The sequence below is a fragment of the Pelobates fuscus genome, chromosome 8, assembly GCF_036172605.1.
Source record: "Pelobates fuscus isolate aPelFus1 chromosome 8, aPelFus1.pri, whole genome shotgun sequence".
NCBI classification, from domain to species: domain Eukaryota; kingdom Metazoa; phylum Chordata; class Amphibia; order Anura; family Pelobatidae; genus Pelobates; species Pelobates fuscus.
The window spans coordinates 138,824,886-138,846,247 of record NC_086324.1 but is presented as its reverse complement, the minus strand read 5'-3'; positions in this window follow the sequence as shown (position 1 = coordinate 138,846,247).

Below are 21,362 nucleotides of genomic sequence, written 5' to 3'. Positions count from 1 at the left end.
AACATTATAAGCATAACTATTAACAAATGAATAAGCCAAGTTTAAAGACTGACTAACATAATTTTTGTTGTAAGCCCAGATATTTTATTATTACATGTGCATAGGAATTGAGACTTTGGGCATTATAGTGTATTAATTCTAGATCTGTTACTAGCAGCAAGTGCTTAGCCTTATGCCTATCCCACGCATGCTTAAACACTTCTACTGAGTTAACCTCTACCACTACAGTTGGAAGACTATTCCATGCATCCACTACCCTCTCAGTAATGTAATGCTTCCTGATATTATTTTTAAACCTTGGTCCCTCTATTTTTGAGACTATGTCCTCTTGTTATGGTAGTTTTCCTTCTTTTAAATATAGTCTCCACTTTTACTGTGTTGTTTCCCTTTATGTATTTAAAATGCTTTTATCATATTTCCCCTGTCTCGTCTTTTCACCAAGCTATACCTGTCAAGATCCTTTAACCTTTCCTGGTGAATTTTACCCTGCAATCCATGAACCAGTTTAGTAGCCCTTCTCTGAACTCTCTCTAAGGTATCCATATCCTTCTGAAGATATGGTCTCCAGTACTGTATCCAGTACTCTAAGTGAGGTCCCACCAGTGTTCTGTACAATGGCATGAGCATTTCCCTCTTCCTACTGCTAATACCTCTCCCTATGCAACCAAGCATTCTGCTAGCATTTTCCGCTGCTCTATTGCATTGTACATTGTCATCAACAGCCAGAAACTGGAGAACAAGAAATGTGAATTAATGTATAGCTGTTTAACAATGCTTAACAAAATCTCCATTATCTTTTTCATTTATTTTGCAGAAGACAATGTTATTTGTCTATTTTGTATGTTTTAAATATACATTATCAGTGAAGAGTAGAATAAATTTTATCCCATTTGCGAGACATAAAATTGTGATAATATATATTTGTGATATAAGTAGGAATTACATTTTGGGATGTTAGATATAAATTAATAAAATAAAGAACGAGAGTCAGGGATAGCGTCTGTCTCCACGGGCACAAGTCTTGTGTGGGAGATGTGGCGGGCTAGCCGCTGCGGGACACCCACGGAGTGAAACGTTCGAGGCTTGTGGAGACAAGATGAGCATGTTAGCCTTTTATTATTTTTCTCTAGGGAAAGCATAGGGCCAGTTAATAGTTGTTGTACATGGGCTATTTGCAGCCTCCATTGCATTTCTACCTAGTCTTGATTTCTGATGTATCCTCCATTGCTACATCACCTGTCTGCTCCCTTACCTGCCCACCCCTGCTTACTCCTCCCACCGATCCCTCCCCTTCATCTACTGTCCCCCACTTTCTCCTACTACTCCTCCCTCTACTCCACCTTTTCCTCCTCCTACTCCTTCTTCCTGCTCTTACTCCTCCCTCCTCTTCCTACTCCTCCCTCTACTCCACCTTCTCCTCTCTCCTCCTACTTCTCCTCTACTCCTCCTCCTACTCCTCCCTCTACTCCACCTTCTCCTCTTTCCTCCTACTTCTCCTCTACTCCTCCTCCTACTCCTCCCTCTACTCCACCTTCTCCTCTTTCCTCCTACTTCTCCTCTACTCCTCCTACTCCTTCCTCCTCTTCCTACTCCTCCCTCTATTTCTCCTTCTCCTCCTCTTACTCCTCCCTCTACTCCACTTTCTCCTTCTACTCCACCTTCTCCTCTCTCCTCCTACTTCTCCTCTATTCCTCCTTCTCCTCCTCCTACTCCTCCCTCTACTCCACCTTCTCCTCCTCCTACTCCACCTTCTTCCCTCTCACTCTATCCACTACTCATTCTTCCATCTCCCCACCACCATATCTATATCCTTTATATGCTTCCTCCCTTCTTATTCCTCACCAATTTCCTCCGCTCATAGACAACTCTGCCTCTACCTGACAACATTATATTTTGAAGTAAAGTTGCTCTGGCCACTCTTCCGCCACTTCCCAGGGGGGAATACCACACTAACGAAAAATTATTCAGACATGAAAGAACTGTTTTGGACACTCTCAAGGAAATAGTGCGGTCCTGACCCAGATTCCCATGGAAGTAAGACACCTGTAAGGGAGGTGGCTGTCCCTCATGTTTTTTCTACACTAAGTCCCCAGAAATCTCATGAAAGGAACCTGACTCATTAGAACAAAACATGAACAATCAATTCACAACTCTCTACAGAGGGGGGTCAGCAAGAGAACTGTAAATAGAAAGACAAATACCCCCCAATCTCACACAGAAATAGGTGAGGAAACCTCTTCTACTGCTCCTCATGGTTGTTTTGAACAGATGAAAGAAGAAACAAGACACCTTTCAACAGAGCATGCAGTAGCTTTACCAGATCCTGACTCCACTCTGTTTGCGGATAAAGAGGAAAGGTACCATACTGGATTTGCTGTTGCTACAGAAGATCAGGTACGTCAAGCATCTTCACTTTCCTCACCCACATCTGCTCAAGACGCTGAATTGACAGCCTTCTCAGTGGCATACAAAATGCCTGAAGGAAGACATGCCAATATCTACACTGACTCAAGATATGCCCTGGGTGCAGCACATTATTTTGGATCAATCTGGAAGATAAGAAGCACCACTCAGCTGACCAAAAGCTGCCAACCAAGCCACAAGTGCACCAAGGGAAGTGGACAGAAGGGTGTCCGCTAAAGAAACTTCTATACTCACCATGTAGATCCTACCCACAGATTTCAAACTTCTGAAAGAATGACAAGCAGCTGCTGACCCTGAAGAAATACAAAGCTGGAAAAACAGAAAGGGGCAACCCTTGAAGACGGGCTGTACTCCAACACTCTCAAGCTCTGTTTACCCAAAAACATGTACTGGGCAGTGAGCCCATGGAACTTTATACCTATCCAAGACCCTCATGAACTCTTTGATCTCTAAATACTCCTAAGCACCTAGCTAACTCTCAATATCCCTTTCAAGAATCCAGGTGACAAAGAGCTACTGGGTCAAATATGCACTAGTTATAATAGACATTTTGTCAGGATGGCCAGAAGCCTAGCCAGTCATCAATGTGACAACCAAGACCATATACCAAATAGTGCATTGTGAAAGTTGCAGAGATCACTCAGTGGATTCATTGTTCCAGATTCAAGACTCTCTCTCTCTCTCTACAACATGAGAAGTAACATTTGTTGATTTTGACACACTTTTGACTCTAAAGAAAAAAAGATACCAGCAAGTAGGTGTTTGATGGCCATAATAATGCCTGACCACCTGCCATCGATGGAAAGCAGAGGACCCCAAAAGGAGACCTCGTGAAGCTAAAGAGATCCAAACGCCAAGCTCCCTCAGGATTATTTGCCCATCCTGAGTTTGTGGTGATATTAATACTGACTAAATGATCCGAGTCCACCTACGCTGATGTAGCGTGGGACAGGTTTAATACTACAATGCATAAGCAAATGCGCCCTAGCCAAGGTTATTATGTCCATACACATAATACATGACAAGGTACTCTTGACACACCACATTCATGCTTCAGAACATAAAGAGGAGCACCCCTCTAAAGGGAAAGTTTGACACATATATATATATATATTGATGCCATAGGTGTGCCAAGGGGGGTACCAGATGATTTTTCAGTAAAAGGAAAGTTTGAGTCCATTTTCCCAACCGTCACTGCTAATAATAATAATATTTTGATTTGCATTTATTATATCTATTGTAACCAACAACGTTTACCTGTCACCATGACTTGTTGTGCCTATATTCCAGATAACACAGGTCCATATGGTAATGTAAGCTTGTCTATTTATGATGTCCCTCCGAAGAACTAAGAAGACTTTAAGAACCGTTACTTCATAGGGTTTTGTGCCTTTGGGCTAACCTGTCCTCTGAAACTAACCAATAAAGTTTTTATCTCTTAGAATTTAACATTTCATAGGGGGGACTGATGTAGAATTATTAAACAGTCTTTATTGTACTTGTATTGAATTCTTGCACTAACTCCATTTTAACCTGATGCTGTGACAAATCCTCCATTTTGTCCTCATAACCTGACTTCTCCATATGAAAACTACATTACATGACAGAATTGCTCAGCACATCTAACACAATAGACAAAGACTGTATTTTTCCATAAAGATATGACTAACCCAGGAACTGCTGAAATTCCCCTAACTCGCAACATAGTATAAATTGAAGGCCATGAGAACACTGTAGTAATGAAATGTTCTATTCATAAGAGACCTTGCACCTGACCACGAGATCTGACATCACCGACCGTGTAAAATGACGCTCAAGACCCCCTTGTCCCCACCCGTGTCCAAAATAATACCACCTCTTGGTGCGTGGACACGAAGCTAACCACTTAGTTTTTGATCCAATTAATAATATTGATGGGTGGACACTGATATAGTCACATAACATTTAATCCAATTAATGATGTTTATTTGTTATTATCTGATATTCAATGATGATGTCATTTTGCCTTTAAAAAGATCTGCATAACTGTTTTCCAACCAGATTGCATTAAATTTTCTGAAGTGCTTTTAACCTGAACTCCATGTGTCAGTGTGAGCTTACTTCTGCGTATACGCAATTTAATCATCTCAGATTTGGACAGGAACAGATAGACATTTAAACATATTTGTTTATTTCTAAATTAATCTACATCACATGCAGGAGCGCCCCGCGACCTAATGTAAGTAATCAGACCGTTTGCTAACAGTTTAACATGGGATCCGCTAGGTGAAATTGCCTGTCTCTCTTTGACAACCCACGGCTCTATCCCAGAGCTAAGCTCAGAAGATGCCTGTCAACTGCTGTTAATTTCAGGGGCAAATTTCAATTTAGTTTTAGTAATAGTCTTTTGACTAAAAAGCCATTTTAGTATTTTAGTTTTATTCGTATTTTAGTCATCTGAATTATTTTAGACAAAATCTCCAGTAGTCTCTTTGTGTGGGTGTCCCTCAACCCCTCTGGGTGTCTCTCTCTCCCAAGCCTCGGTCTGTCTTTTTTGCCCCTTCACCAGCTACTCTGTGTCACTTTGTGTCCTCCCAGCACCTCTGTGTGTCTCTTCCCCCTGCACCTTGTCTCTCCCCCCCCCCCCCAGTCTCTCTATGTCGCTTTGTATCCCCCCAGCCCCTCCATGCCTCTCATGTTCCCACGTGTTGATACCGGAGAAACTGACGGAAGCCAAGCACAGAGAGATGGACACAGGTTTCTTCAGGAAGGAAGAGATTCTTTATTGGATCACCGATCGGGACTCAGAGGGACTAGCGTCACCAAAATACAGCAAAGTCTGAGTACTGAATACATAGAGTACATTCCTTATATAGCACTGTAGCTCCTCCCACAATTAACTACACCCACACATACCCTTAACCTATTTAATAAATAGAGTCTAAACTCATCCATCCGGTCTAACCACGTGGCTCATCTGATACAAAGGAGAGGGACGCGTAATTCCAGTTCTTACATTCCTGCACCTGGTCAGTACAGTGATGACAGTATCTTAGCTACGTGTTATTAACTAACTGATACTACAAACACATATACATACATATGCCTTGTGGCAATCTTAGCCTGCTAAACTTGTATTTTACTGGAATTACATCACATTCCCCCCTTTGATGCCTCTGATATTTCACAATTACTTGAGGCATCACTTAACCTTGGTTTGCATATACCTCAGGTTACCATGAACCAGACCAGACTTATCTTATGATGTGAATCTTTTAACACTCATCTTCCTGCATTGGTTCTCCTTGATCTAGAGCCTTATACTTATATATCGCCATTATCTGTGCAGCAGCCTTCCTCTCTGCTATACTTCCTATCAGGCTTTGCACAGACCTAACTACTAAGGGTATAAGACACGGTAGGAGTAGACACAACAGTAAAATCAGTAGGACTCCACCTACCACTGCCTTAAGCCCTCCAAACCACTCATACCAGCTACCAAACCAACTACTTGGATTGTACCCTTTCCATACCTGAGTAGGCACATGCACTAGTTTAACCATATGGCTAGTAAGCTCAGCTATTGCTTGCCCTTCGTCATCTATTTGAAGACAGCAATTGCTCAGGTTAAACTTCCCACATACACCTCCCTCTACTGCCAAAAGGTAATCCAAGGCTAATCTATTTTGGTACACTGCTGTCCTCATCCTGGTATTATGCTTCGCTAGAAGATTGAGTGCTTGTGAGGTCTCATTAGTAATAATCTCAACCACCGCCTGTAATCTTATAATACGGTTGAGCATATAAATTGGGGTTCTATAACCAAAGGTACCATCCTCAGCCCACGTGGCTGGCCCATAATAATCTATGATACGCTGGGGAGGCCATTCATTATCTTCCCAGGTGCCTATCTCTAAGGGTCCCCTTTTCTTCCTATGATTCACATCATACACTTTAACACCTAAAGTCTCACCTGTTTCAATCGGTAACAAGAAGAAGGATGGTTTGAGCATACCCAACACACATGCCCCTTCCCAGTCCTGTGGCAACTCCGAATAGGCTTTCTTACCACAGATCCAGTACAAATTTGCTGGGGCTCTCCAGGTAGATGTGATGGATAGATCAAACCACACATCCTTTAAACTGGCATATCTAGCAAACGGGTTAGATGGTTCTGAGACATTTGAAGCCGACCACCAAGTTGTATTTTTAGTATCATCATCATAAGCTTTTTGCCCTAGACAAGTTAATTCTCCTACAGAAGTATTATACATTATTCCTTTCCTTGCTATGCAAACATAACCTATGATGGAGGTCTTTAATCTCCACTCAGATTTACCTCTAACACTCAAATGATAATCGGCTTGTGTAGATATTAGTTGGTCAACTGCCTCAGAACCGGACATTACCTCCTTTGCTTCCCAAAGCCATTGGTCTCCCATGTTAGTACCTCCACACACATAGCAGTTGGTAACATTAAGACTACCGGCAATACTTTCAGCTAGGTCAATGAACAGGTTTTTAGCGTTATGGGGGATCTTATTATCTATACTCATCTCTTCATAAAAGGAATGGTATACTTGATGAGTCTGGGAGGATACCGTATCAGTCTCTATTCCTATAAACAATAATGTCCCAGGATCTAAACCCGTCCCGTATATCTGAAACCCAAATAAATTTCCATACTTATCTAGGAACTTGTCGGGGTTATTAATAAGTATATGGACTGGGTTGCATTCCATAGACTTACAATAAGGGCTAGTCGGCAACTTAGTCACTATCATGTCTTTATCTACTGTCTGTCCCCAAGTCGCCCACCCCACACAAGACCAATATGGACAAAAGTTATAGTCTTTATTTGGGCATCTAGGACTCACATATTTATTTTTACTACTGGGACAAATATATTTATCATTAGACCCATACGTCCTCTCCCATCTAAGATCCCCACATACATTCCACGGTTTTCTACCACTTGATATCACCTTACATGCATCAAATAGCAGAACACCCGAAGAATGTACGGATTCTAACACCGTCTTATTAATTAGGGTCCCCTGAGGATCTCCATTCCTGAGAGTCAACCAAATTGTACGAGGTTGATACTCTGGACTGAAGCACTTAGGTTCTCCTACTCCTAAATGGCACACACTATAGTCTATATTTAGGTATCTACATCTTGATACCTCTCCTTTACATTCGTATTGTGAATGCCAAATTAGGGTTTGGGAAATATGGTTACCTGTTCTCGTAGTCTTAATGCATACCTCACAGCTAGGAGTGTCGGTACCTCTACCTTCCTGAATATAAAAACACATATAAATAAACACAATCAAAAGCACATCTTTCGCCGTCATCCTCAGTCTTCGTCCGTGCGATGGAACCTCAGCTTCCAGGATGTGAGGGCTGCAGGGAATGGAGTTCTGCTCGTCTTCACAGGTGTCCCTTCGAGACTTTCCTGGCTTATACACTATGTGTTGGTAAGCGGACAGGCTTTATTATGGCCTTCTCACTCACACCTGTAACAATAAAATTTGTAATCCACAATAATTCCTCGTTACTCCGACTGAGTAGTGCGTTTCAACCGGATCTTGCAGGGATTCTCTGGATCTGCTGTAATTTGCCAAGAATCGACTGCTGCTGGTTTAACCCTGGAGTGATGTATCCACGGAGTTACTTCGGCTACTTTTATCGCTGTAGGGGTAGACAAAAGAACAACATAAGGACCTCTCCACTTGGGCCCTAACGGTACATTATTCCACTCTTTAATCCACACTTGATCTCCTGGATGATAACTATGAACAGGGGGATAAATATTCACAGGTAATCTATCTTGTACCCATTTCTGTACCTCCTCCATAGTCTTACCCAACTCTACAACCTGCTGCCGGGTAATTCCTTCTCCCAACTGACTCAAGTCCCCCCTTAAGTTACCAAGTACGGGAGGTGGTCGCCCATACATGATTTCAAAAGGAGAGAGGCCCATCCTTCTGGTAGGGGTACTGCGGATTCGCAATAAAGCTATGGGTAAGAGAACGTTCCACTTAAGTTGGGTTTCCTGACACATTTTAGCCAACTGGTTCTTTATAGTTCTATTCATTCTCTCTACCTTACCAGAACTCTGGGGTCTATATGCAGTATGAAGCCTCCACTTTATACCAAGCATATGAGTCAGTTGTTGTAGGCACTGATGAACAAAAGCTGGACCATTGTCCGATCCTATAGAACAGGGTAGTCCATATCGGGGTATTATTTCTCGTAGCAGGAATCTTACAACTTCTCCTGCTTTCTCTGTACGAGTAGGACATGCTTCTACCCAGCCTGAATAGGTGCACACAATTACCAACAGGTAACGATGTCCACCCGATTTAGGCATTACTGTAAAGTCTATTTGTAGATCGGACATGGGGAGTCCCCCCATAAACTGGACTCCTGGTGGCTTTACTGGTCCTTGTCTTGCATTATTCTTAGCACACGTTACACATCTGCGTACAATGGCCTGAGTCAAGTTGGACAATCTTGGTATGTAGAAATGTTTCCTGAGAGATTCTTCAGTACTGTCTCTCCCAGAATGTGTCCCGTTGTGATAATTTTGGACAATTTCTACCGCTAGTGATGCTGGTATGACTATTCTTCCATCTTCTAGCTGATACCACTTGTTCTCCAAATACTTTCCCGGTTCAGTCTTTAACCACTCCTCTTCTTGAGCTGTATAAACTGGAGTCCATTGGGACAGTGGAGTTGGTATAAGAGCAGCTATATGCCCCACATACTCCTGTCTTCCTGATTCAGCAGCACGCTTAGCTGCACTATCTGCCATCCGATTTCCCTTGGTTACATCACCATCTCCTCTCAGATGCGCTCGACAATGTATGATACCGACTTCTTTCGGCTCCCACACTGCTTCCAATAGTTGTAGGATTTCAGCTGCGTACTTGATTTCTTTGCCTTCTGAATTCAGTAGTCCTCTTTCTTTATACAAAGCTCCGTGGGCATGAGTGGTTAAAAACGCATACTTAGAGTCCGTATAGATATTTACTCTTAAACCTTCAGCCAATTGTAACGCTCGTGTTAGTGCTATTAATTCTGCCTTTTGTGCTGATGTTCCTTTCGCCAGTGGCCGAGCTTCTATCACCTTGTCTATTGTTGTCACTGCATATCCTGCATAGCGGATCCCTTCTTTCACATAACTACTGCCGTCGGTGTAATATTGAACATCGGGGTTCTGGATGGGAAAATCACGAAGATCTGGTCTACTTGAAAATACTTCATCCATTACTTCCAAACAATCATGTTGATTTTCAGTAGGTTGCGGCAAAAGGGTAGCTGGATTTAAGGTGTTTACAGTCTCTAAATGCACTCTTGGGTTTTCACACAACATTGCTTGATACTTGGTCATACGGCTGTTACTAAACCAATGATTTCCTTTGTAATCCAACAACGTCTGTACTGCATGTGGGACTCGTACATAAAGTTCTTGACCCAGAGTGAGTTTATCGGCTTCAGCTACTAGCAGGGCGGCTGCAGCTACGGCTCTTAGACAAGGTGGAAGTCCGCTGGCCACTGCATCCAGTTGCTTAGACATGTAGGCAACAGGTCTTTGCCATGATCCCAAGTACTGTGTCAATACTCCCACAGCCATTCTTCTTTGCTCGTGTACATATAAGTAGAATGGTCGTGTGTGATCAGGTAGACCTAATGCTGGGGCACTCATCAAAGCCTTCTTCACATCTTCAAATGCCGTTTGCTGTTCTTGGGTCCATAAGAAGGGGTCGTGCTCTGTACCTTTGATAGCTGCGTACAGAGGTTTTGCCAGTATCGCATAGCTGGGAATCCATATCCTACAGAAGCCTGCTGCCCCCAAGAATTCTCGCACTTGTCTTCTATTCTTGGGTATTGGTATTTGGCAGACAGCTTCTTTTCTCTCTGGCCCCATAATCCTTTGACCTTCAGAGATATGGAATCCCAGATACTTGACAGTTGGCAAACACAACTGAGCCTTCTTCCTGGACACCTTGTATCCTGCCTTCCAGAGAATGTGTAGTAGATCGTGCGTTGCTTGCTGACAGATTTCTTTTGTAACTGCTGCTATCAACAAGTCATCTACATATTGTAACAATACACATTCTCCTGGGATAGACTCGAAATCCAGTAGATCTTGACTTAGAGCTGAACCAAATAGGGTAGGTGAATTTTTAAACCCTTGGGGCAGTCTTGTCCAAGTCATTTGGCGTTTTGAGCCCGTTACAGCGTTCTCCCATTGGAAAGCGAAAATACATTGGCTTTCTGCGGCAATTCGGAGGCAAAAGAAGGCATCTTTGAGATCTAAGACTGTGAAGTAAGTAGCCCCGCCCGGAATTAAAGCAAGCAGGTTATATGGATTGGGTACAACTGGATGTATGCTAACAACCGCATCATTGACTGCTCTTAAGTCCTGTACAGGTCGATACTCATCTGTACCGGGCTTTTGAACAGGCAGCAATGGGGTGTTCCAGGGGGAAGTACAGAATTTTAGGATACCATACCGTATGAACTTATCCAGATAGGATTGGATGTTCTTCTTAGCCTTCTGCGGAATGTGATATTGTCTTAGGCTCACTGGATAAACCCCATGTTTCAGTTCAATTTTTATTGGTGGAATATTGCGGGCCAGTCCTGGTGGGTTGTTCTCTGCCCAAACTCCTGGTATGTTAAACAATGTCTCATCACTCCTAGGGTTTTGGCTAGTCAACACTGTATAAAGTCGCCACTCTTCTTCCTTTGGTACGGATAAAGTCATAATACCTGAAGGTCCATTAAACTTTAAAGATGTTGTTCCATCTGGTAGGAACGTAATCTGCGCTTGTAATTTGGATAGCATATCACGTCCCAGCAATTGGACTGGACATTCAGGCATATAAAGGAATTGGTGTTTTACTACGTGGCCTCCCAATGTACAGAGTCGACTTTTAAGAACCGGTTTTTCAGCACTTCTTCCAGTTGCTCCTATCACAGTAATAGTCCTTCCAGATGGAGGAGCAACTAGATTAGTCACCACTGAATGTTCAGCACCAGTGTCGATCATGAACGCACTCCTTTTCCCCCCTATTGATACATCGACCATAGGCTCCGCTCGACCAAGGGGGATGGAGCCCGGTCGGTATCAATAGTCCTCCATGACAGTGTCAGCCAATCCTACAAAGTCCCTACCTTCTCTATCGCGGGACCTTTGCGCTGCTGGAATATACCTGTCTTCCCTAACACTTCCTCTGTTCCCATTACTCCCTCTATAACCATTACTCCCTCCGGGGCCTCCTCTACCTCTCGCTCTACCTCTAAAGTTTCCGTAGCCTGCCCTGGGTTGGTCTCTCTCGTACTGCTCTCTTTGCGGACATTCGTTCCTCCAATGCCCTTCTTCCTTGCAATACGCGCATTGATCCCTACTCAAAGGCTCCCTACTCCATCTATTATTGCCTCTATCTGGGCCCCGTTTATCTACGCCTGCGATCGCTACCGCTAGCATATCAGCCTTTTTACGCATCTTGCGCTCTTCCTCTTTCTTACTTTCTGTATCCCTGTTCATATAGACCTTATTAGCTACCTCCATTAGTTGGGAGATTGACATACCTGCAAACCCTTCTAACTTTTGTAGCTTGCGCTTAATATCTCCGTATGCTTGGCTGACAAAGGCGGAGTTAACCATTCGGGAATTGTCTGCGTCTTCCGGATTAAAGGGGGTATACAAGCGGTATGCCTCCAATAATCGGTCATAAAAGACACTGGGCGCTTCATCGCTTTTCTGGATCACCTCAACTGTCTTCGACATGTTAATGGCTTTCTTTCCTCCGGCTTTCATGCCAGCAATTATAGCGTCTCTATAGGCTCTGAGTTGAACCATATCAGCACCATTTACGTTCCAATCGGGATCGGTGTTGGGATAGTGTGTCGCGGCCCATGCTGCTGGATTGGCTTGGTTCAAAGCACGGGCTCTATCCTCTAATGCTTTAATGGCTGCTTGATTTATTCTTGTCCTTTCCTCATTGTTAAATAAAGTCATTAGTAACTGCTGGCAATCAGCCCATGTCGGATTATGCGTCTGTACTATTGAGGTGAACAGATCAGTCATAGCTTGTGGTTTCTCAGTATACGAGGAATTATGGGTCTTCCAGTTTAAAAGATCGGTTGTGGTAAATGGGACATATACGAAGACTGGGTCAGCGTGTGCCATTTGACCTGCGGCATCGATATAAGCTGACCCGGGATTCAGACGAAGAGGCATCTGATAGTGCTTTAATTGTTGGGCACCAGTCAACTGTCGGGTTTGGATGGGGCTACGTAGAGAGGCGTCAGTCATGGGTTCCGGTCGGGGAGAGATAGGGTATGGGGATGTGGGAGGTCGGTTTTTGGAAAAGGTCGTAAATAAAACACTTCGAGCCGAGCTAGATGAAGCTTGACCGGAAGTCTGAAGTGGCGCCAAATCAGGATATTCGTTTCTAATGGGGGTGGATTCTGGTTCCGGAAGGGGAGATTTAGTACGAGGGGGGGTGGATCCTGTACTGGAGGAGGAAGCGGAAGTGGATGAGGGTAATGAGGGGAGGGGTGCAGGACTTCCTGCGTTTGCGTCACTTCTTCTTAACGGAAAGTAAGGGGGCGGCAAAGGGATCTCGGACTCAGGGGGCGTGTCCAAAATGGGCCTAACACCAGTCCTAGTGGACGAGCAAGTCCTAGCTACCATGAGGCGACACTGCTCCTCGTGGCATGTCTGGAGCCATTTTGGCGAGTCATTTACGGCCTGTCTCCAACAGTCAATATAAGGAAACTGGCCGTAAAGTTCAGGCCTACCCGATACAGCCACGTGTAAGCGCTGTACCAGAGTTGGATCCAAACTGCCACGTGGCGGCCATGCCGCAACCAAAGTAGGCCACTCCCTAGTACACAAAGTGACCAAACGTACAGGAGACATCTTTACCCCAAAATCACAAACTTTGAATCCCTTTTTAAAATTCTTAACCATACATCCTAAGGGATCCGGAATCGTTGACTGCGACGCACCCATACTTAACAATGGAACGTCGTCGACAACGAATACTATACACGCGTACTATTCAACAGTCACACCCGTTTCCTCTGGCAACAGCACCACGTGGTACGGTTACCAAGTGAAACGTACACAATAACAATAAACACTCAGGGAATTCCCGTACACACACAGCTGTTACACCAGTCACTATATAATCAATATTATGCCCTTTGGCGTAACTATACAGTCACCCACGCTATAATTCTCTATATACGAATTACCCGTCTATAACACACCCCAGTAACATCGTCTTTTACAAATAGCGGTTACAGTACGGTTAGCATAGGTCAAAGCACAAGTTAAGGTCACAATACAATTATTAGTGGTTATGGTGTTAAACATGCAATGGACGACAATGATTAGTACTTATTATATAATGTCAGTAAATATACAGGGTTATGGTACCGTGCACTATAATACAGCAACACACTATTAACACTCTCGCTAGACGGCTGAGCTCGCGCTATCTAACAAGATATACACTTTACTAAAACAATCGTTAACACATTTACAATTCCCAACTAAACTATTGGCCAGTACCTTGAATGGACTACCTAAAACTATATACACCCGTTTTGGTTAGCCACACTGCCCAATCACCACATATACATAGCGAGCTAGAGAACCGAATTTACACAGGCGCCTCTTAGTCGCACTATACAACGAGCTAGAGATCCGAATTTACACAGGCGCCTCTTAGTCGTACTATCAAAAGTCTAGTGGGTTCCAAATTTACACGCCTTCCCACTTAGCCCAGATAGGATGAGAACTAGCGAACCGAATTTACACAGGCGCCGCTTAGTCTCCCGGTCCCTCCGACCTAGCGAACGTAATATACACCCTAGAACGCTAGTCTAGACAAGACACCGGTGTCCGGCTAGGGCTATTTACACCAGGACCCCGCCTGACTAACCAAATCAAACGGTCTGACTAAAGAGCGTTCGATCGAGCGGTGCGCCTTCGCTCCTTCCCTCCGACAGAGGGGGCAGATACACAGATTCAAAACCCCTTTGGGCCTACCGCACAATCGGTATACCCCTAGTGGGTCCTGCCGTCTAAAACAGCAGTTGTCTTACCTCCTCGTTCCTGAACCTGAGTTCACACTCATCGACGGGGACACCCCAGCACTTCTCACGTAGAGGCCGATGATCTCCTGGACAACAGACCAGTGGCGCCGAGACGAAGGGAGGTCCACGCAGAAGTTCAGGGGTGCAGCCGTAGAGAACGTGGGCAAAGATAGACCGTCTCACGCCTCTGCCTCTCAGCTACCGTTGAACGATGAGCTTCCCGGCCAATGCACCAAATGATACCGGAGAAACTGACGGAAGCCAAGCACAGAGAGATGGACACAGGTTTCTTCAGGAAGGAAGAGATTCTTTATTGGATCACCGATCGGGACTCAGAGGGACTAGCGTCACCAAAATACAGCAAAGTCTGAGTACTGAATACATAGAGTACATTCCTTATATAGCACTGTAGCTCCTCCCACAATTAACTACACCCACACATACCCTTAACCTATTTAATAAATAGAGTCTAAACTCATCCATCCGGTCTAACCACGTGGCTCATCTGATACAAAGGAGAGGGACGCGTAATTCCAGTTCTTACATTCCTGCACCTGGTCAGTACAGTGATGACAGTATCTTAGCTACGTGTTATTAACTAACTGATACTACAAACACATATACATACATATGCCTTGTGGCAATCTTAGCCTGCTAAACTTGTATTTTACTGGAATTACATCACAGTGTCTCTTCCCCCCCAGCACCTTATGGGTTTCAATCCCCTAGTCCCCCATGTGTTTCAATTCCCCAGCCCCCATGTGTCTCATTTCCTCTCCTCCCTCCCCCATTTGTTTTACCTGCCAGTGTTAATTTTGACAGCAACATTTCTATTTTAGTTTTAGTCATAGTCTTTTGACTATAAAGCCATTTTAGTTTTAGTCATCTGAATTGTTTTTGTTGTGATGACTAAATCTCAAAAATTGTAGTCGACTAAAATCTGGCTAAAATTGTTAGTCGACAAAATTAACCCTGGTCCACTGTAGCTATCATCGATTAACCCTCAACATTTCTTAACTCCCATTCAGCTTACAGATCAGTCAGGCACCATAACTCATGCTGTGGAGAGTGCAGAGCTATATCATTACAACAAAACATGTTGTGTGTTGTAGTGCACTTGTCAACTTTCTGATGTGGAAATCTCACAGTTGAACTACAACTCCCAAAATCCTCTGACGAACTCTGCGAATAGTACACATATTTATATGACAAAGATAAGTATTGCTCCCCACTATAGCCTGTCTGAGTGATTAGCTGGAATTACAGCTGGAGTTTTAAGACACTATGTGCAGGAGAAAGGACAGGGAACCATTTTACAAGAAAACACATACTTCAAAAACAAATTGCCAAGATGCATGGAGTGTCCCTTTTGAAGAACACTCTAAGCACCATAACAACAACAGTGTTTTGTAGTGGTTATGGTGCTAAGAGTGCCCGGGTCCCCCCCACTGTTAATAGCCAAACATTTTAGAACTATTTTATTTTTATTTTATTTTTATTTTCTTTATTTTTGTTATGCAGGTAGGTATAACAGTGCCTGTATTGCCACAACGGCATCAGCAGGCTCGTTTCTCGTAGGCTTAACGTAATAACATTGTGGCATGATGGGTATGCATACATTTTTTTAAATGAAAAGAATAACGATAAAGTAAACAAGCTATTAGCAATACTAAGAACAGTAAAGAAAAAATATAAAATAAAATTAATCATTTATAGTGTCAGCGGTGAGACAGCAGAGGTGTTACAGGACGCACCACATACAGTATTAGTATTCTTACTAAGAGGTGCTATCATGTTTGAGTCATCTAAGACAGGCTGCTATGTTAGGTTCTGTTATGCTTTGCTCGTGTAGAATACTGCCTTACATGCTTATCCTAGCTTAGGGACTGTCATTAACATAAAGGTTAAGCATATAGAAGGGAGAGGCTGGACAGCTCTCGATAGGCAAAACAGGCGTAGAAGAACAAGCTGGAGTGTGTGTTTGTATGGGTATGCTTGGAGCATGCTTATCTATGATATGTGTAATATGTAGCTTAAAATATAAGTGTGGTTGTCCAGCTTTAGTTCCACTAGGTACTAGCACAAAGCTGACTCCTGAGACTACATGACTACATGAAAACAGGCATTGTAAGACCGAGTAAGACATCTCACAGAACAATCTCTAAGCTAGGTCTAAATTGGTCATTTTATAGAGGCTAGTGAGATTATTCAATTTATAGCCACTGTCACCCAGGTGGGTTGGAGTTTCCAATGCTGCCTCAGTGGGAGGAAGTCGACTTCCTGGTGGGCCCAGGACCCTTCAGGCTGGGGTAGTCCCGTTGTTATCCAATAACGGCTCTGCTGTTTCCGTGTAGTGGGGGGGGGGGGCAAAGTATCCCTCAGAGCAGGCATCTAAGCATGTTTCGCCTGCGTGGTGTTGTGCATAGTACGCATAGTTCCAGGCTGGGTGGTATATGAGTGTATGGTCGTTCCTCTAGTGGAGGTGTCACGCTGTTCGGGTATCTCATGCCTCTAAATGCTGGCTTAAGTGGCTGCAAGGGTTGGCACAAGGTTTGCCGCTTCCCTTTGTGGCAGGATCAGGAGGTAGGAGCCGTGTTAGTTGGAAGTGCGAGGAGGTAGTAGATCTTCCCCTTGCTGTTAGCAGTCGGTCCCCTCGGCCTCAGTTGCGGAGTCACGAGCAGGGCCACCAGGTGTAGACTGGGCTCACTCCCCCGGCCCAAAGGGGGGGGGGGACTGGGACTCGGTCCGCATAGGTGTAGCTTGGCTGTCGGGCTCCGTTAGGCAGGATAGTGGAGCGGCGGCCGTCCACTCCACTCACCGCCAGGAAAGGGACTTAATCTCGGTGAGTAAGCCTCTCCTCGGTTCCGGTAGCCCTTATCCATCGAGGGACGCAGTCATGGGTGAGGTGGGCGCTTAAAATCATATTTTATAGGTTTTATATAGTCGTCATTTGCAGGAGCTGAGTTATCCTGCGACCGCTCTGCTAGGCTGCTCAGCCCCGCCCCCCTTTAGAACGATTTTGTCCTGTAATGTGGTGTCCGCTGGGCAGCGTTTCCCATCTCCACTATTTCGGACAGAGAGCTGAAGAATCCTGCGTAGGATCTTCTGTTAGCTCTACTGGGCTAAGCCAATGAGCTAAGCCCTGCACTTCCAGCTCTCTGTCTGAAGTAGTGGAGATGGGGAGTGGTGCCCAGCGGACCCCACATAAGAAGACAAAACTGTTCAAAAATTGTGATTATGGTACTTAAAGTATTCCTTTTAAGTAAAACCGTATCATTAGATGATATGGCCTGTGACCAGGAACTACAGACATTAGTAGCAGTTGAAGTAGAATGAAAATAAATATGTGACAGCTGACATTTTCAACCAATGAATACTTATTAAACCTCATATGAGTTGGTGTGATAATGCAGAAGTATGAACTTCCTCTTCATCAGACCAACTCTGACCACAAGGATTAGTAAGTGTCAAACCATTTGTAGTCAGTTTGACAAATTACCAGCGAACAGCTCCTGACGAATCCTAGCATGGTAATCACTGCAGGGCAATATAGTGGTTATGGTACCCACATTGTCCCTTTAAATAGCCATTAAACAACAAGTGCTGATGTTTGCAGCTATTATAAATCCCCTTAAAAGTGATACGTTTAAGATTTTTCAAATTAAATTATGGGTTTTGTTGAGCTAACAGTTGGTTTCAGGATTAAGGCTAAAATAATGGAGTTGATTGTTTTGACCTCGAGTGTTCACTGTAATTTTGACTAATAATCTGTGCTCATTGCATTATTATCCTTTACTTACAAAGGGCCAACACATTCTGCGGTGCTGTCCATGGTACTGATAGAATTAAAAAGACAGAGGTACAATACAATACATCTAAGAAACAATACAGAATTTGACAACCAAATACAGAGTAGGTAATGCTGCATAAAGCCATATCATAGTGTACCTGCATATGGTGGCTTAAAAATGCAGTGATTTGTAGAAACACAAATCTAAAAATTGTGAAGCTGCCCCTTTAGGAACTAATATCAAAGACGGAGTGTTAATATCATTGTATTATTAGCTCTTGAAAAGTGGATGGGTTACTTGCCCACTATCCCAAATCCCTATGCACATTTAAATAACTGGAGTTTTTTTTATTATTACTCCAATGGCCATTAAGGTGTAAGCTCACCTGCCACATCAAGGCAAAACCTCTTAGGTGAGTCCTACACTTAAAATCCACCTTGCTGTCTTCAGCTGCAAGGTAAGGTCTCGTCTCTAAACCCCTACACACTTATTAACACTTAATATGGAACACATGGGGTGGTTAATATGAAATTCCTAACAACAAAAAAATGCATTTAAAAATATTTGTTAAATATATTATGAGACTCCAAATATTAATTTTTCATGTTGAAATTAGTTCCCAATGGTGATATCACATACCTTGCCGTAGCTGCCTTTTCCAAGCTCTTTGTGAAAGTCAAATCTTTCCAGAGTGATTGAAGTGGTCAATGAGGGTCCCGGATTGTCAGGGCAGACGCTGGTGCCTTCTGGCAGAGTGAAAAGAGACCGTATGTAACTTTTTTTTATATCTGAAGATATTTTAAATATTCCTTTCTGGGCCCGTATCACGAGAATTAAAACAATAACTACCGTACGTTTAAAAATGTCAGCTTTTTTACAGGATCTTTTAAGTAATCCAGATAGGAGCTTGCCAAAACCCAAACAACTTACTGGGATTTTCTAGCATTTATATTTCTATATAACCACCAATAAACATTTTAGTTTTGAAAACCTAATGGAGGTAGCAGTACTTTGGTCTCTATCAGTATAATAAACAGAAGGAAGTTAGTTCATGTAAATGCTTCTGATAGATTTAAAGTTAGTCTAATTGTGCATTATACCCCCTGTCTTCTTTCTAATAGGAATGAAACCCCCCTTCCCAATGTCCGTTGTACGGTTTATTACCTCCGCATCTCTTCTTTGTCTGCCCTGACTCTTCTTCGTTGCTCCCGTCCTGCGCTGTCTTCTCCCGTTGCCTCTTTCGGTCTTCGATCTTCACACTCGATGTTTGAGTGAATGTAATGTTTTCCATGTCGATTTGTATCCAATATCCAGCAATGCAAAAATCACCTCTTTATCGCTTGACAGCTTCAAAGAGAAATGTCAGTTGCCACTTGCACTGGTCAAGTTATGGAATTCTGTGATGTCGCAGCTACTAGGCCAACCAGATTCAAAAAATGCCCTGTGCTATATAAACGTAAATATGTATCGAGATTTTAAATCCCAATAAATATTATAAAGGATTATTGGTTTTGGGGATATTATTAATGATGGTTTTGGGGATATTATTGGTTTTGAAAAAATTATAATTGTTATCGGTTTTGGTGGTTTTATTAATGATTATTGGTTTTTAAAAGTGTCCAGCATGTGTTACTCTACAATGTTAACTAGTTAAATTGTTTCTTATGACCCCATTTGTACAGAGAATCCTGTTCTCCTATAATTTCACTGCAGTATGACCTCTGTGCTTTATACTGTAGAAATAAGGAGTAAGGCATGAAAAGTGATACCACTTCTCCAATATTTTATCAACCATCAGAGCAAGAACAAGTAAATAAAATGTCACTTAAAGCAGCCAGGACTTAGTGGCGTGTGCCAAAGTCTGGCCAAAAATTGGATAATATAAAGCCAAATAAATAAATAAATAAATATAAATATATATATATATATATATATATATATATATATATATATATATATATATATATATATATATATATATATATACACACACACACACACACAGAAAAGGCAGAAAAGGCAACTGCTTATCTATAGAGCACCTGGGCGGTCTGCACCCAACTAGGATAGGCTCTGCCAAAACCCTATAAAACCTGTTCATGGGGGGCACTGTGGTACTTGTGAGACACTGCTTTGAGTAGTGAAATGTACTATATGACAATATCATCAGTGAAAGTGCAGTTATTGCATGAAAAATGTAAAAAAACAAATTATATCTAACTTGGCCAGGGTTTGTGACTAAGTGGCTACTAAAAAAAAAAAAAAAGACTAGACAAGTGGTTCTATTTCTCCTGAACAAAATTGTGTATAATAAGTATGGTTGCACTTTATATGTAAGAGGTAAACACACATATAGCTCAAATTCTAGGTTTTGGTTTGGTTCATAACTAGTACAATTGCCTCTGTCCTTAAGGTGATTAAATATCAATCTATGTTTTAAATTAGTTTGATATTTTTTTATAACTCTGCCATGACAATTGCCTTCTGAAAATGCCCAACCAGGGCCTTTAAACAAATGTAACTACATCTACCATGGTTCCTTTCTTGTTTGCCAAACACTGAAACCAGTCCCTATTGAGGACAATGTGACCTCACTTTAGGACAAGTCACTGAGCAAACGCCCAGTGGTTTGTTCATATTAAAGTTAATGTGTACTTATTGCTCTTAGTTGACGTGACTCTCTAAATCCTAATGTCTTTCATCGATATACTGGTGGTATAGTGATACAGGCTAATTTGGTGAAATAAAACAATTTGTGCACTTACTAGTAATTAAGTTATCACCGTGTGTAGGTGAGATTGTATTCGCTATAAAGTAGTATCGTGTCATTTTTGCATTGCTGGTACAATTTAAGGTAGGGAAGTGGAATTACGGGTAATAAGAAAACAGTGTTCAGCAGAAAACATGTTTTTGATTTTGTGTCTCTCTCTCTATATTGTAGGGTTGGATGTCTTCCTGAATTAGTGTTTTTTTGGGTTATGGGTAGTTAGAACCAGTGCTTTAGACTCATCATATTAAAGTACGTACACAAAACAAAATATT